The 14,324-nt window shown below is 33.0% G+C and overlaps 1 protein-coding gene across 5 annotated transcripts in view; it reads left to right on the plus strand.

Annotated features, from left to right (window-relative positions):
* The window catches only part of LOC125061266 (eye-specific diacylglycerol kinase), a 189,996-nt gene that overhangs the window by 134,603 nt on the left and 41,069 nt on the right, over positions 1 to 14,324 (plus strand). The gene's annotated exons all lie outside the window — the stretch shown is intronic.

The raw sequence follows: 14,324 nt of genomic DNA on the forward strand, positions 1-14,324 counted from the left end.
TAGGGTTTTGTTTATTTTTTTGTACATTCTTGTACACAAGTAATTTAGTTTATTTTTTCTAATATTTTAACCATTTTTTTTAGAGGTTCTTGGGTGAGTTGAATATTTTAATAGTTTTATTTTTACAGACTACTTTATTATAAATGTTTTACCATTTTTGAAATTATTAGGCAACTTGAATATTATAATAAGATTTATTTAATTAATTTATTATTTTAAAAGTTCCAAGCCGATTTAATATTAATAAGTTTCTTACAGAACTAATTTATTTTAATTTTAATAATAATAATTTTACCATTTTTTTAGAGGTTCTTTGGTGAGTTGGATATTTTCATAGTTTTATTTTTACAGACTACTTTATTATAAATGTTTTACCATTTTTGAAATTATTAGGCAACTTGAATATTATAATAAGATACATTTAATTAATTTATTATTTTTAGAAGTTCCAAGCCGATTTAATATTAATAAGTTTCTTACAGAACTAATTTATTTTAATTTTTATAATAATAATTTTACCATTTTTTTTAGAGGTTCTTTGGTGAGTGAATATTTTAATAGTTTTATTTTTACAGACTACTTTATTATAGATGTTTTACCATTTTTGCAATTATTAGGCAAGTTGAATATTATAATAAGTTACATTTAATTAATTTATTATTTTTAGAAGTTTCAAGTCGGTTTAATTTTATAAGTTTCTTACAGAACTAATTTATTTTAATTTTTTATATATTTTATACCATTTTTAGTTCAGTTAGTTTAATATTAAGGTATTTACAAAAGTAATAAATTTTACAATAATTTTCGCCATTTATCGTAGAAGGTCAGTTTAATATCATATTATGACTTTGTTATACGAAAATTCAATTAAAACGTATTGTTTGAAGTATAGTATATTTTATTGGTAATTAAAGCTTAAATGTTTTATATATATAATCAATACAAACAATTTTCTTTAAACTATCTTAAATATATGTATTAATAGAAATTTATTTTGATTTTATAGAGTGTCTTTGTTACTTTGAAACGACGCCAATCCTTATAGATTAAGATGGCTGGAGTAGTAAAGTACAATGTTTTTCTTTTGTGTAACGATTGTTTCCAGTATAACTAGACACAATAAGAATCCAGGGTTTTAGTCCTGAGTTACGAAGTCGTTTTAGGGACGAGGCATATAGAAGTCGAACCTTATGGTTATGTCATTGGTAAAACTAAAGCAGCTTGTTTTTCAATGCAGTAGGTGCAGGCTATAGGGCAGTCGTAAGTTAAACTTACCACGAAGCCGCAGTAGATCGAGTAGCTACGCAGGCGTTGCCTCATAGCACTACAAATCATGGATGTTGTATTACACTGGGCCTCGCATCAGGGTACTATTAGAAAAGCTGATGGTATTTCTGGTCTTAAGTGAGAGCAAGGGTTGCAAAGATGATAAAGATGACCTGGTAAGATGACTCTATAGGACAACGACACAGTAAGCCTGTATATTAAGAGGTATTAATATTATTATATTTTTTTTGCTGCTTAGAGATTTAAAATATTTAAGAAGCAAGCATTCGCAAGTTTAGGTTTTAAGGAGAAATTAGTTATCCTCCCGTAGTTAATTTTACATGCACCATGTTAAATGGGAGCATTCAAAGTTGGCATTGTTGATAAAGAAGTTTGATTTACTTCAAATGAGTAAGACTCTGATGAATGTTAACATACTGCAGAGCCTAGTCCTTCATGACATTTCTTTTGCGGTAATTCACTTTGGGTATATTACAAAGGGTTGCTTTTTGATACAGCATCAAACAGACATAAGTCTCAATTTCATTAACAAATCTGAAACTTCGATGTCACGTCATGTCGACAATTTAACTTGCTTGCTAAGGCTGTTGTTCTTTTTGTGTACTGTGGCTATGTGCTTAGAAATTCAAAATTACATATGACCTTTTAACATATTATGTATTCCCTACAAACCAATCAATACTTGGTTAGTTTTTTTTTTATTTTTTATTTTTTTTATTATTGGTCTTAATAATGGATATGAAATACTTTCATTATGTCTGATGATAAAATATCTTAAAACAGAATTGATTAAATGTTGTAATGAAATTTAATAATGTAAGAAAATTATTGTATCATCTTGATCGGTTACCAATGAGGTTGTATTTGACAAAGTAATGTCAAATTATTTGATAAAGTAATTTCACATTTAATTCATCTCCAGAAGTGATAGTATCCTAATAAAAGTGATGGCTTAATATAATTAAGTTTTGAGTGCGTTGAAATATGTTGATGAAAAATAATACTCTAAAGAAGTAGGATTGTAGTAGTAATAGTTCAAGTATTTGTTGTGCTTTCGATAAGTATTTTTTCTGAAGTCTGCACGAAAATCTGCAGCGTTTTTGTCAAAGAAAAAAAGGGAGAGAGCGATTGAGACTTGAACACCGATGGTGTTTTTAATACATATCAATATCATTATTATTTTATTATGGAAAAAAATTACCATTTTTTTTTTGTTGGTTTTGGCCCTTTTGCTAAGACCCAGTTGGCTATTTTACAAAATGTGGACATTAGTTAGCAATTATGATAGTAGGTAATTTCTTATATTATTGAACTAATTTTAGCTCTGGTTTTTAATTAGCCTTGGTATCATTTAATAATATAGAAAGACTGGGAAAATTAAATTATGGGATTTGGTCAGCTTAATTACTCAATAATTAATCTACAAAGAAGTTTCACTTTTGACATGTGTACTTTGTACTCACGCACTATTTATTCGTATAATTGACATAGACTAGAATATTTATTTATTTAGTTAATAAGCTTACGACATCACACACAGTACTAAATCTACTAATTATTTTACAAAATCTTACATCTTAAATGTGTGACAATTAATGTAAACATAAGTTTTACAAAAAAAAAATATATATAAATTATAAAGTACAATTAAAACATATACGAATATCAATTTCACATAATAAATTCACTATTGTGAATATAAAGAGATCATAATGGACTTAGTTTGGTAAAACTTTATTGTGATCTTAAAAAGATCACAGTAGTTTCAGTTATGTAGGACTTTATTGTGAATATAAAGATATCACAATGCATTTAGTTATGTAAACTTTATTTTGAAAATAAAAATATCACAATAGATATAGTTATATAAACTTTATTGTGAATATTAAGAGATCACAATAGATATAGTTATATAAACTTTATTGTGAATATTAAGAGATCACAATATATATAGTAATGTAAACTTTATTGTAAATATAAAGAGATCACAATAGATTTAGTCATATAAACTTTATTGTGAATATTAAGAGATCACAATGCATTTAGTTATGTTAACTTTATTGAGAATTTTAAAGATCACAATGCATAAAAAGATCACAATACATTTAGTTACGTAAACTTTATTTTAAATGTAAAGAGATAAAACCGATTTACTTATGTAAACTTTATTGTGAATTTAATGAGATCACAATACATTTAGTTACGTAAACTTTATTTTAAATGTAAAGAGATAAAACAGATTTACTTATGTAAACTTTATTGTGAATTTAATGAGATCACAATGCATTTAGTTATGTAAACTTTATTGTGAATTTAATGAGATCACAATACATTTAGTTACGTAAACTTTATTTTAAATGTAAAGAGATAAAACAGATTTACTTATGTAAACTTTATTGTGAATTTAATGAGATCACAATGCATTTAGTTATGTAAACTTTATTGTGAATATAAAGAGATCATAATACATATAGTAATATAAACTTTATTTTAAATGCAAAGAGATAAAACAGATTTACTTATGTAAACTTTATTGTGAATTTAAAAGATCACAATGCATTTAGTTACGTAAACTTTATTTTAAATGTAAAGAGGTAAAACAGATTTACTTATGTAAACTTTATTGTGAATTTAATGAGATCACAATGCATTTAGTTATGTAAACTTTATTTTAAATGTAAAGAGATAAAACAGATTTACTTATGTCAACTTTATTGTGAATTTAATGAGATCACAATGCATTTAGTTATGTAAACTTTATTGTGAATATAAAGAGATCATAATACATTTAGTAATATAAACTTTATTTTAAATGTAAAGAGATAAAACAGATTTATTTATGTAAACTTTATTGTGAATAAAAAGAGATCACAAAACAGATTCAGTTATGTAAACTTTATGGTGAATTTAAAGAGACCACAATGCATTTAGTGATGTGAACTTTAATGTAAAATATATTGTAAATATAAAGAGATCTCAAAAGATTTAGTCATGTAAACTATATTGTGAACATAAAAAGATCTCAAAAGATTTAGTTATGTATGTATGTAAGACTACTGTGAATGTAAAGAGGTCACAGTAGATTTGGATGTGTCCGACTATTGTGAATGTAAAGAGGTCACAGTAGATTGGATGTATAAGACTATTGTGAATGTGTAGAGGTCACAATATGTAAGACTACTGTGAATGTAAAGAGGTCACAGTGGATTTTGATGTATATGACTATTGTGAATATGAAGAGGTCACAGTAGATTTTGATATGATATGATATGATATGATATGATAAGACTATTGTTAATTATTGATGACTTGATATTTTAAAAGAGTACCGAGAGTTTTTTACGCCGGCTTTTTCTCTCGGCCTACACCCCATGTCTTCTTTGCCGATGAATAGGGATTTCTACCGATACATATTTAATGACGTGAAATAGGTGATACCTGTATACTTTATTCCATTATAAATAAACATAAATTAAATTTAGGTTCAATTTAACTAAAGAGATGTAATTCAAGAATGAAAGTTAAAAGATACATAGAATTCATTTTGTTTCTGTTTTGAGTTGTAATTTACAAAGCATTGTTTTTGTTTTTCTTTTTTTGCGAGACGCAAACATTGTCAGGAAAGGCCGACTGTTAGCTTTTATTATTTATTTAATAATATTCTAAATAATTTATGAAACATATTCTTTTGCTACAAGTGCGCATGTGCAATAATTACTCATTTGACTCGTTCGGTTATTTACGAATTGTTACGAATTGACTCGAATAACTGCCCGAAGTGGGAAGGTCGAGTCAGAGTGGGGACTAAAGGATAAAACAGCTTGTAGCACATGCGCACAGGCCATTCCTTGGTTCAAGTTGAAGTTTATACATTTTACGTAGGGTCAGTGTGTGAAATATACTAAATCAAGTCATCATTGGAGTGTTTAATTTCCTACCCCAAGAACTAGACCAACAAGCCCTAACACTTCATACATTAAGGAATCAATGGCGCCTGATTTTTGCCATTACTTGATTGGAATTTTTCATACGTTATATCGCTTTTTAATTTCTTGGTATTCCCCATTTGTATCAAACTCATGGCTGAAATCGAACTACCGTTTGTCGAGTGGAAAACAACTATGCTTTTACAGTATAGCTAGTACAGTATTGTTTTATGTTATAATGTTGAATAACAAGGTTACATAATGTGGACGTGTTATAAAACACAAGTTATATAACATGTTACATAGTCTGTACGCACCCTTAAATTCAAATTCAAAAATCATTTAATCATATAGGTAACACATTGTACACTTATGATCGTCAAAAAAAGAAATGTATATGAAATGCTTCTACCTTTACGTTTAGTGCCAGTTCTCAAATCAAGGGCGTGGAACGGAAGAGAAGAACTGGCAATAAACTCTCCGCCACTCTTTTTAATCGCCATTTTTTTTAACACAACGTTTGTAAGGAGCTTCAACCATTACACCATGTTCCACATGACATCTTAAGTAATTAATAATAATAACATAAATTAAAAACAAAGTCTTTTCCTCTATCGGCAGGAGGCATGGTGAAATAGGGGCACGCACTTACATTTTCGTGGGAACAACACGCAAACACATAGTCGAAATAATTAACATCACCGCATACACGAATTCAAGTACGACCAGTCACCACAAGTAGCACCCGTTCACGAGTATGACGCATGGCCAGCCATCGTGTACAGTCTAGGATTTCAAATCGGATACCTTATATATTAGTGTGATCATGGATATAAACTTTAAGCCATTGCATAGATTTAATACTGTTGTTGTGTAAGACCTGTGCACATAAAAATAATCAAATCTTTTCTATTTATAATATTATTGCAGAATTATATAATTATAAAGTTTGATCTCTTTAAAGGCTTAGTAACAGGTTATTTGCATAAGTTAAAGTCCCTTAGTAGCTTCAGCGTGCGATTCTCATCCCAGAGGTCGTAGGTTCGATCCCCGTCTGTGCACCCATAGACTTTGTGCGCATTTAAAATTAGCTCGAACGGTGAAGCAAAATATCGTCAGGGTACCAGCTTGCCTTAGATACAATAAGTCGACGGCGTGTGTCAGGCACAGAAGGCTGATCACCTACTTGTCTATTAGATTGACGAATGATCATGAAATAGATACAGAAATCTGAGGCCCAGACCTAAAAAATATTGTAGTGCTACTGATGAAGTCCCTATTTTATTCATAAATCACGTTAACTATACCGTGAACACTTACGTCTCTTTTTATATCTTTATTTAACTATTTAGGCCTAATAAATATGGATTTAAGCGTACCAAGTTTATTCTACAGTACAAAGTTTCCATAAAAATTTTCTTACAACAAATTAAAACTTTATGGAAAAGTTTTACCAGCTTTATCCTGCTCATTTCAAGCCATTACAATACCTCTTAACGATGCCGAGTTAACACAACTTTGTACAAGGCAAGGAATTATTTCCCCGACAGCCATTACTTTCGTATCTATTGTATCCAACGGTTAGTTGAATGTAAGATTAATGAACCCTTTCCAGCATTAGCGGCAATGGCTTGTCACTGTCGATACAAAGCCTTACCTTTACCTTCCATTTACTAATTGCTTTAAGATGTATAACGTAAATTATACTGCTGCGACATTTGATGGCATTGTACAACAAAACGCTCGTGAAATACATGTGAAAAATTGTGTGATTGTGAAGTGTGATTACAGCGTATAAGGGCGAGGCCCCACTAGTGCGTTGCGGAAACGTCGCAGCGGCGCCGCTGTGACGTTTCCCATAATATTTCTTAGGCCTACAACGCACTAGCGGCTGGCCGGGATGCGGTGTGCCGCTGCGGTAGGCCGCGGTATATACGGTCTGCCGTAGCGGCATGCCGTATTCCAGCTAACCGTCCCTATTGCGGTCTGCCGCAATCGTCACTCGTCAAGTGCTTCTTGAAATATTGCACATGATGGACGTTGAAGAAGTTGCGGCAGTTATTTATTTATATAATCGTAGAAAATATCGTCAAAAAAACTCTGCGTAGTGTCTAGCGCAAGAAACAAGCGATGACTGAGGCGGGTAGGAGTGTGTTCACAACCTGAAGCCAGGCAGTTATCGTACCAGGGCCGTAAAATTATCGTACATGGATCACATATACTGTACAAATTATCGTACAGTCAGGAAAATGGCTAAAAATACTTTAAAACATCATATGAAACGTGAAAATAAAATGTTGCAAACGATTTATAGTTTAAATCTTGTAAACTTGTGTTTTTCAAATTGAAAAAAAAAAAAATATTCAATCTCTTCCGTCAAAGAGGAACAAAAATACGCAATATTTTCTCGTTGAACAATATGGTGTTCGCTCTAAGTGATATACCTATTGTCCGAAAACATCGCATATTATTTTTATCACTTAAAATTCGTTAGGTATTAAAATGTTATCGAAGACTTCCAAATCTGCGTCACCATACAAATCGTGAATTTTTTGGCTGTGCATTCTGATGCGTTTTTGTGTTTGTACATTAACGCTTTGTTCATCTGCTGTAGTTGCCTTGTGACAGCATAAGTTCCTAATAGAAAAATAAGCCAATAGATGGCACTGACACTAAAAACTGTAATTGTTATTGGGCTATCTGTGTAATCATCAAATTTTTTATCAGACTGGAAATTATCGTACAATCTGCGTACGATAGTCATGTACCATCGTACATCGTACATAGTTATGAAATTATCGCAAATGTACGATAATTATCGTACGGTTGTGAACCCCGGTATTTGCGGCTAACCGCGCCGAGTGCGTGGAGGGGACGCGGCGCGCCGCATCATTCAACCGGTGCGGCTCGCCGCAGCTCCAGATCAACCGGAGCGGTTGACGGTTGTCCGCAACTGAGTGCGTTGTTATCGTGCGGTTTCATGTAATAATCGATGTGCGGACTACCGCAGCGGCACACCGCATTGCGGCCAGCCGCTAGTGCGTTGTAGGCCATATACATGCCCCATTACACCGTTGTGTCGTCGCGCGCGACGTTTCAACGGATCGACGGACGAGAGACGAAGCAGGGGGGAGGGTGATCACTATTTCTTAATGCTATCAGAGGGGATATCCAGAATCTTCTATGGTTTCTAAGATAAAATAAAATAAAATAAAAAAAAATAATTCGGCGGTGGCGTAATAAAAGCATCAAAAGAACAAGTTTGTATCTGTCCATTGTGAAGACTGTGAGACGCAGATACGACGGCGTGTATACCCTCTTGCGACGCGACGTCATGCGTCGACGCAACGCAGATGTGGCATACAATGCGTCGAACCGATGCGACGACGCGACGCAACGCAGTAGTGGGGCCTCGCTCTAACTCTCATCCCTCAGCTCTAAGGCTGTGCAAAAATAGATTTTGTATGTGTGCATTTAACACTCGCTAGTACGGTGAGGAAACTGGCATACATTAGATCCAAAAACGACGGCGTACTGAACGCGGGACTGTAAATCAATATTTAAAAATACCTTTTCTTTCAGATAAATTTATTTAAACGTTTTCAAAAACTTTAATTTTAAAAAAAAAAATTTTACGTAGACAAAACAGAGGCAATCTTTTGGGTCTAAGCCTCAATTTTTTTATGTTTCGTGTTCATTTGTTTTTTCTAAGGTAAATCGTAAATGCCCTTAGGTCTTAGACGTTTTTCTCCACCATATGAGCAACTATTATATGCGCATAGACAATATTTATCGTAAGTAGTAATGTCTCCTAATCCCCAGTTCATCCAATGTTGTTATATCTATGGAGAGTAGAGAGGAAAGTCATCATTAAAAAACTATTAATTTGTCAATGGCCTGTAATGCCTTATTTCAAAAGCTACCATTACATTAGGTAAATAATTACTATACTAAATTTTCACGTGAAAATCTTAAAACAAACTATGGTCGGATTTAATTAGTTCAATCTACATTCGAACAGCCCAAAACTTTGTTAATAGAATGCTATCAATCCGCAACCCTCATAAATTCCGGCGTTACTATTGCCGTGAATATCAAAACCAGGAATATCCGTATCATGCGATGTCCCAATGTCAATGTGTGTATGATTAGTGATATTTTAATACATACATTTGAATAGAATCAGTCTCCGCCGACTTGAATAGTGCCAGTCTGATTATCTTGCCATTGGAAGAATTATATTAAAATTCCATAGAAAATATAGGAAACGATGTTGTTATTAAATAATAATAAATAATAAATAATAAAAATCTTTATTTTTCTCCACAATCTTACATTGATATTAACTAAATATTAAGAAACAGATATATTGTCGCAAGGAAACATTATAAGATTGTGAGAGACTGGTGACTGAACTAAGCAGGGCTTGTATCTCAGACCACCAGCCTCTCCCCACATGGTGTAAAAAGTAACCAGTAACAAGAGTAAATTATTAATAAGGACATTTTACAGATGTAACATGGAGAAAAGAGGTACCTAATTAAAATATGTAGGTGTGCAATCGCGCCGATATAACATCCGTGCTAATTATTATATATATTATTATATATATATATATATTAGTACTTAGATAAATATATATATATTAGTACTTAGATAAATAGATAACAGTACATAAATAAGTATAAAAATAAATAGTAAATCAAAAATAAGCTATAAATTGTAAGTTAGACCATTGGTTGGATTAAGTTTTCAGTCTCATCATAGTTGAGACCTTGTATGTAGGCAGTGACCTTCTTTTTACAACTGAAGGATAAGAGTAAGTGAATATTCAGCTTGCGATTTAGTTTGTTGTAAATAAAAGGGCCGAGGTAACAGTAGAAGCGGTGGGAAAAGGCAGTGTAGAGAGAAGGAAGGTGAACAGGGGGTGGGCGGCGAGCAGATCGAGAGGAAGAAGGACTAGGTTTATGTTCGTGATGCTGTTTGAGGGCTGTGTTTAGGATGAACAGTTGACGTACAGTAAGTATCTGAGCTTCCTGATAGAGGGTGAAAGTAGGGAAAAGAATGGGTTTGAATAAGCAAACTTTTAGAAGAGCCCTCTGGGCACGTTCCAGGGACAGCAGATGGGTTTTGGCTGCACCACCCCAAGTGGTGATAGCATATAATAAAACAGATTGACATAATGCTAAATACATCATTCTGACTATATGAGGCTCGGCAACATGACGAATTTTCTTAAAGATAAACATGAGTTTGCGGACTCTACCACACATATTCATAAGATGGGCCTGAAACGTGAGTCGACTATCTAGTGTGATGCCAAGATACTTAACCGTACAACCTCTCTTCAATGTAGCGCAAGAGCATGGAACAGAAGGAACAGAAGAATGTGTATGGGCAGTTAAGGAATACGGGATTAAGGCTATGGGAGGAGAATATATGGAGAAGGTAAGATAGCAAGTTTTCTCTATATTAAGAGTTAATAAATTTTGGCGCAGCCAACACGAAACGATATCAAATCCGGTCTGTGCATAAGAGAAAGCTTCCCTCCAGCTTTTTGCAGAGAAAACAAGAGCAGTATCGTCGGCGTAAGAGACCAATTTGCAATTAGGTATTTTCAGGGAACACAGATCATTCATGTACACTAGGAACAGCGTAGGACCAAGAATGCTGCCCTGGGGGACTCCGAATTCCACTGGAAGGTAAGAGCTGACATGGCCATCTACCACTACACATTGACTCCGACCGCTGAGGTAACTTTTAAATAAGGAAAGTTGAACTCCTCTCACTCCAAGCGCTTCCAGTTTCTGTAGAAGGATTTGGGCCGAGACAGTGTCGAATGCCTTCGCGAGGTCTAAGAATATGCCCAGACACTTCCTATGGCTGTCCAAGTTCCTAACTATGTGATCGGTTAATTCATGGATGGCATCCGATGAAGATCTTTTAGCTCTGAAACCGAATTGGTTCGGAGAAAGTAATTGTTTATCTTCCAGATAACTAACGAGACGTTTGTTTATTAGGCGTTCAAGGATCTTGGACAGTGCTGACAGAATAGAGATGGGGCGATAGTTGTCGACACTGCCACGGTTGCCGGATTTGAAAATGGGATGCACTATTGCCTTTTTAAAAGCGGATGGGAAGATTCCCGTACGCATACTTAAGTTACATACATGGGCGATTGGTGTAGCTAATGTTTTAAGGTTGCGTTTAAGTATGGCAGACGTGATGTTGTCCCAACCTGCAGCACAGCTTTCTTTCAAGGAATTTATAGTGATTTCGACTTCTTCAATAGAAGTGTCGAGCATGACGAATGATTGGAGAGGAAAAGGAGGATTTGGCCGTAATGGAGGTGGAGAGTCGTGTTGATGATTGGATTGTATATTTAAGGCATGTATGTTATTGAAACTATAGTTGGTTAAACGATCTTGCGTTGATTATATGTTTTAGTTATATCATTACGCTTTTTCCTTCGGTGAACGATGAAGGAAAACATCGTGAGGAGACCGGTTTGCCTTTTTCCAAACCCAAACCCAAAAATCGGCGTGTGTCAGGCAGAGGAGGCTGATCACCTACTTACCTATTAGATTGATAAATGGTTATAAAACAGATATAGAAATCGGAGGCCCAGACCAAATGGTTTCATCTTTAAATTGATGAGAGTGAAATTTTACAATGCGCGCGCACCGTGACACAAAATTATCAGTATGAAGTTGCCCACTAACGAATTCTTTTTAAACCAGCCGGGCGCCGAGCGTGCGCGAGCTAGATGGGAATAAGACAATATACAAGTAAAAAGAAATAGAATATGCGTAAAGTTAGCAGCTATGCCAAGAATTTTGAATGACCATAATGACCTTTGTAGTAGGTACCTTTTAAACAAATAAAGGAGTTTTAATTATTTTTTCAAAGAATGCTTGCAATGCTTTTTCACAAAAACCTATTGTTACTTAGTTAAAAGGTTATGAAACATACCTAGTTATTAAATTGAATGAATAATATAATAAAATAATAAATAATAATAATAGTTATTATTAATTACTTATGTACGCGCGTAAGAAGTTATACTTCTTCACCCTTTTTTTTATATTGACGTTCGTATCGTGACGTTATATGTGTTACAAATATGATTAAATAAATTTTGATTTGATTTCTCAACAGTTACTGTCAGTCCGTTCCTATAATGCATCAGCTCTTCTATTAATGACGTATTCTGAATAGCCTAGCAACTATTCAGAGGGGAAGATGTCTCAAATTTCAAGACAGGAAATACTACACGTAGATTGCGATTACCTACCCTCGTTACCTAAACTCATCAAAGATTTGGTGCATAGATCTCCCATTAAGACATCTCGCGTATCTAAATTAATTGGATTAAATTAGTTTAGTTGGAGGTAGCTACGAACTAAGTTTATTGGATATTTAGTATATACTAGCTGCCCCCGCAAACTTTGTTTTTCCTTAGTATATATTTTGCTATTGCCATGCCATAGAGACTGTTTTTCGGAATTAAAACTTAATATTATATATTATAGGAAACGCGTTGTTGGAGTACTCTCGCATAACGCTCTTGTATGACTGCATATAACGCGTTTTGTACAAATGATTCACGTTTAACTTTTCTTGTAAAAGGGTATTTAAATCGAATATTAAAAAAAAACTATGTTATGAACGAAATATGTGCGCACAAATCATTATAAATGTCACAGTAGGTACAATCAATCCCCGCGTAGGGAATACCCGTGTTATACGAGAGATTGAAATCGCGTAATATGAAAATGTGTTACAAGAATACCGTGTTATAGGGTGTTTACTGCACTAAAGAATACATTTTTTTTTTTATTTTTCAATCCAACAAAACCTTTCTCAGAGTTCATGGCGTAACGAGTTTCGTTCTTAGCAACATATTTTGCGATTTATTTTTATTTTAAATATAATATAATATAATTTTAAATTTTAAATATAATATAATATTATTATGGTAACCGCGGAAATATTAAATATTAAGGCTAATAGACAAAAGTAAATAAAAATCAAGTTTTTTGTGTAACTTTACGCTTATAATCCACTAAACAGTTACAGTTCTTTTTATCTAAAACTTGCGACTTGGCTTCTTCACACTCAAATTATATTAAATATAGCCTATGTTAGTCGTGTATATAATGGTGAATTTATTGGTTATCAATAGAAAAACATGCAAATTTTCTCTTTTATAATATTAGTAAAGTGTGTTAACAGTGTTCTTAAACCCGTGAAATTGTAGTTTAGTTCTATTGATGACTTTTTGGTTCCCAGATGCTGTACCTACCTGTAACAGTAACATCCCTATTACAATGTTCTCGTATGTGAAGCTGTTAAGGTTATTTTAATAAACATAATACTTTAAAATTTACAAAAAAAACTGAGAAATCGTACTAGGATTGAAGATTATTTTAACCATATTTCAAGCATCAAAATATGTATGTATTATACACATGACTGTAAAATTTACTTCAGAAAATCGGAACAATATAAATTTTCAGTATAAAGTTTAAATGGTGTTTCCTCTTATATTTTTATATTCTTCTCACTTATTTTGAATTAAATCCCTCTGGCTGTTTAGATTATGAACACGGTAAAGTAAAGTAAAAAATCATTTAATCATATAGGTAGGTAGTCATAATGTACACTAATGACTCGTCAGTAAAGAAATACATATTTAAACTTCTAAGTTTACATTTACTGCCAGTTCTCAAATCAAGGTCGCAGAACGGGAGAGAAGAACTGGCAGTAAACTCTCCGCCACTCTTTTTAATCGCCATTTTTTTTACACAACGTTTGTAAGGAGCTCCAACCATTGCACTATGTACCACATGACTATAAGTAATTATTGTAATGTAATGATTTGTCTAGTTTTTACCTAGAGAAATTGTGATTACTTAAGTTTAGTTGTAATTTATTGTTTGTAAGAGGTCTTCTTGCTAAAATACAAGAAATTCACTACTAATATACATAAGAATCTCGAATATAAAACCACTTCGAGTTATTAGTAATTAAAATTATCGCAGAAAGGTTATAAAAGCTGTTTTATTTCCCTTCAATATCTTACGTAGCAGTCTTTTTAAAACTAGTCAG

Source organism: Pieris napi, chromosome 23 (genome assembly GCF_905475465.1).
Source record: "Pieris napi chromosome 23, ilPieNapi1.2, whole genome shotgun sequence".
Lineage (NCBI taxonomy): Eukaryota > Metazoa > Arthropoda > Insecta > Lepidoptera > Pieridae > Pieris > Pieris napi.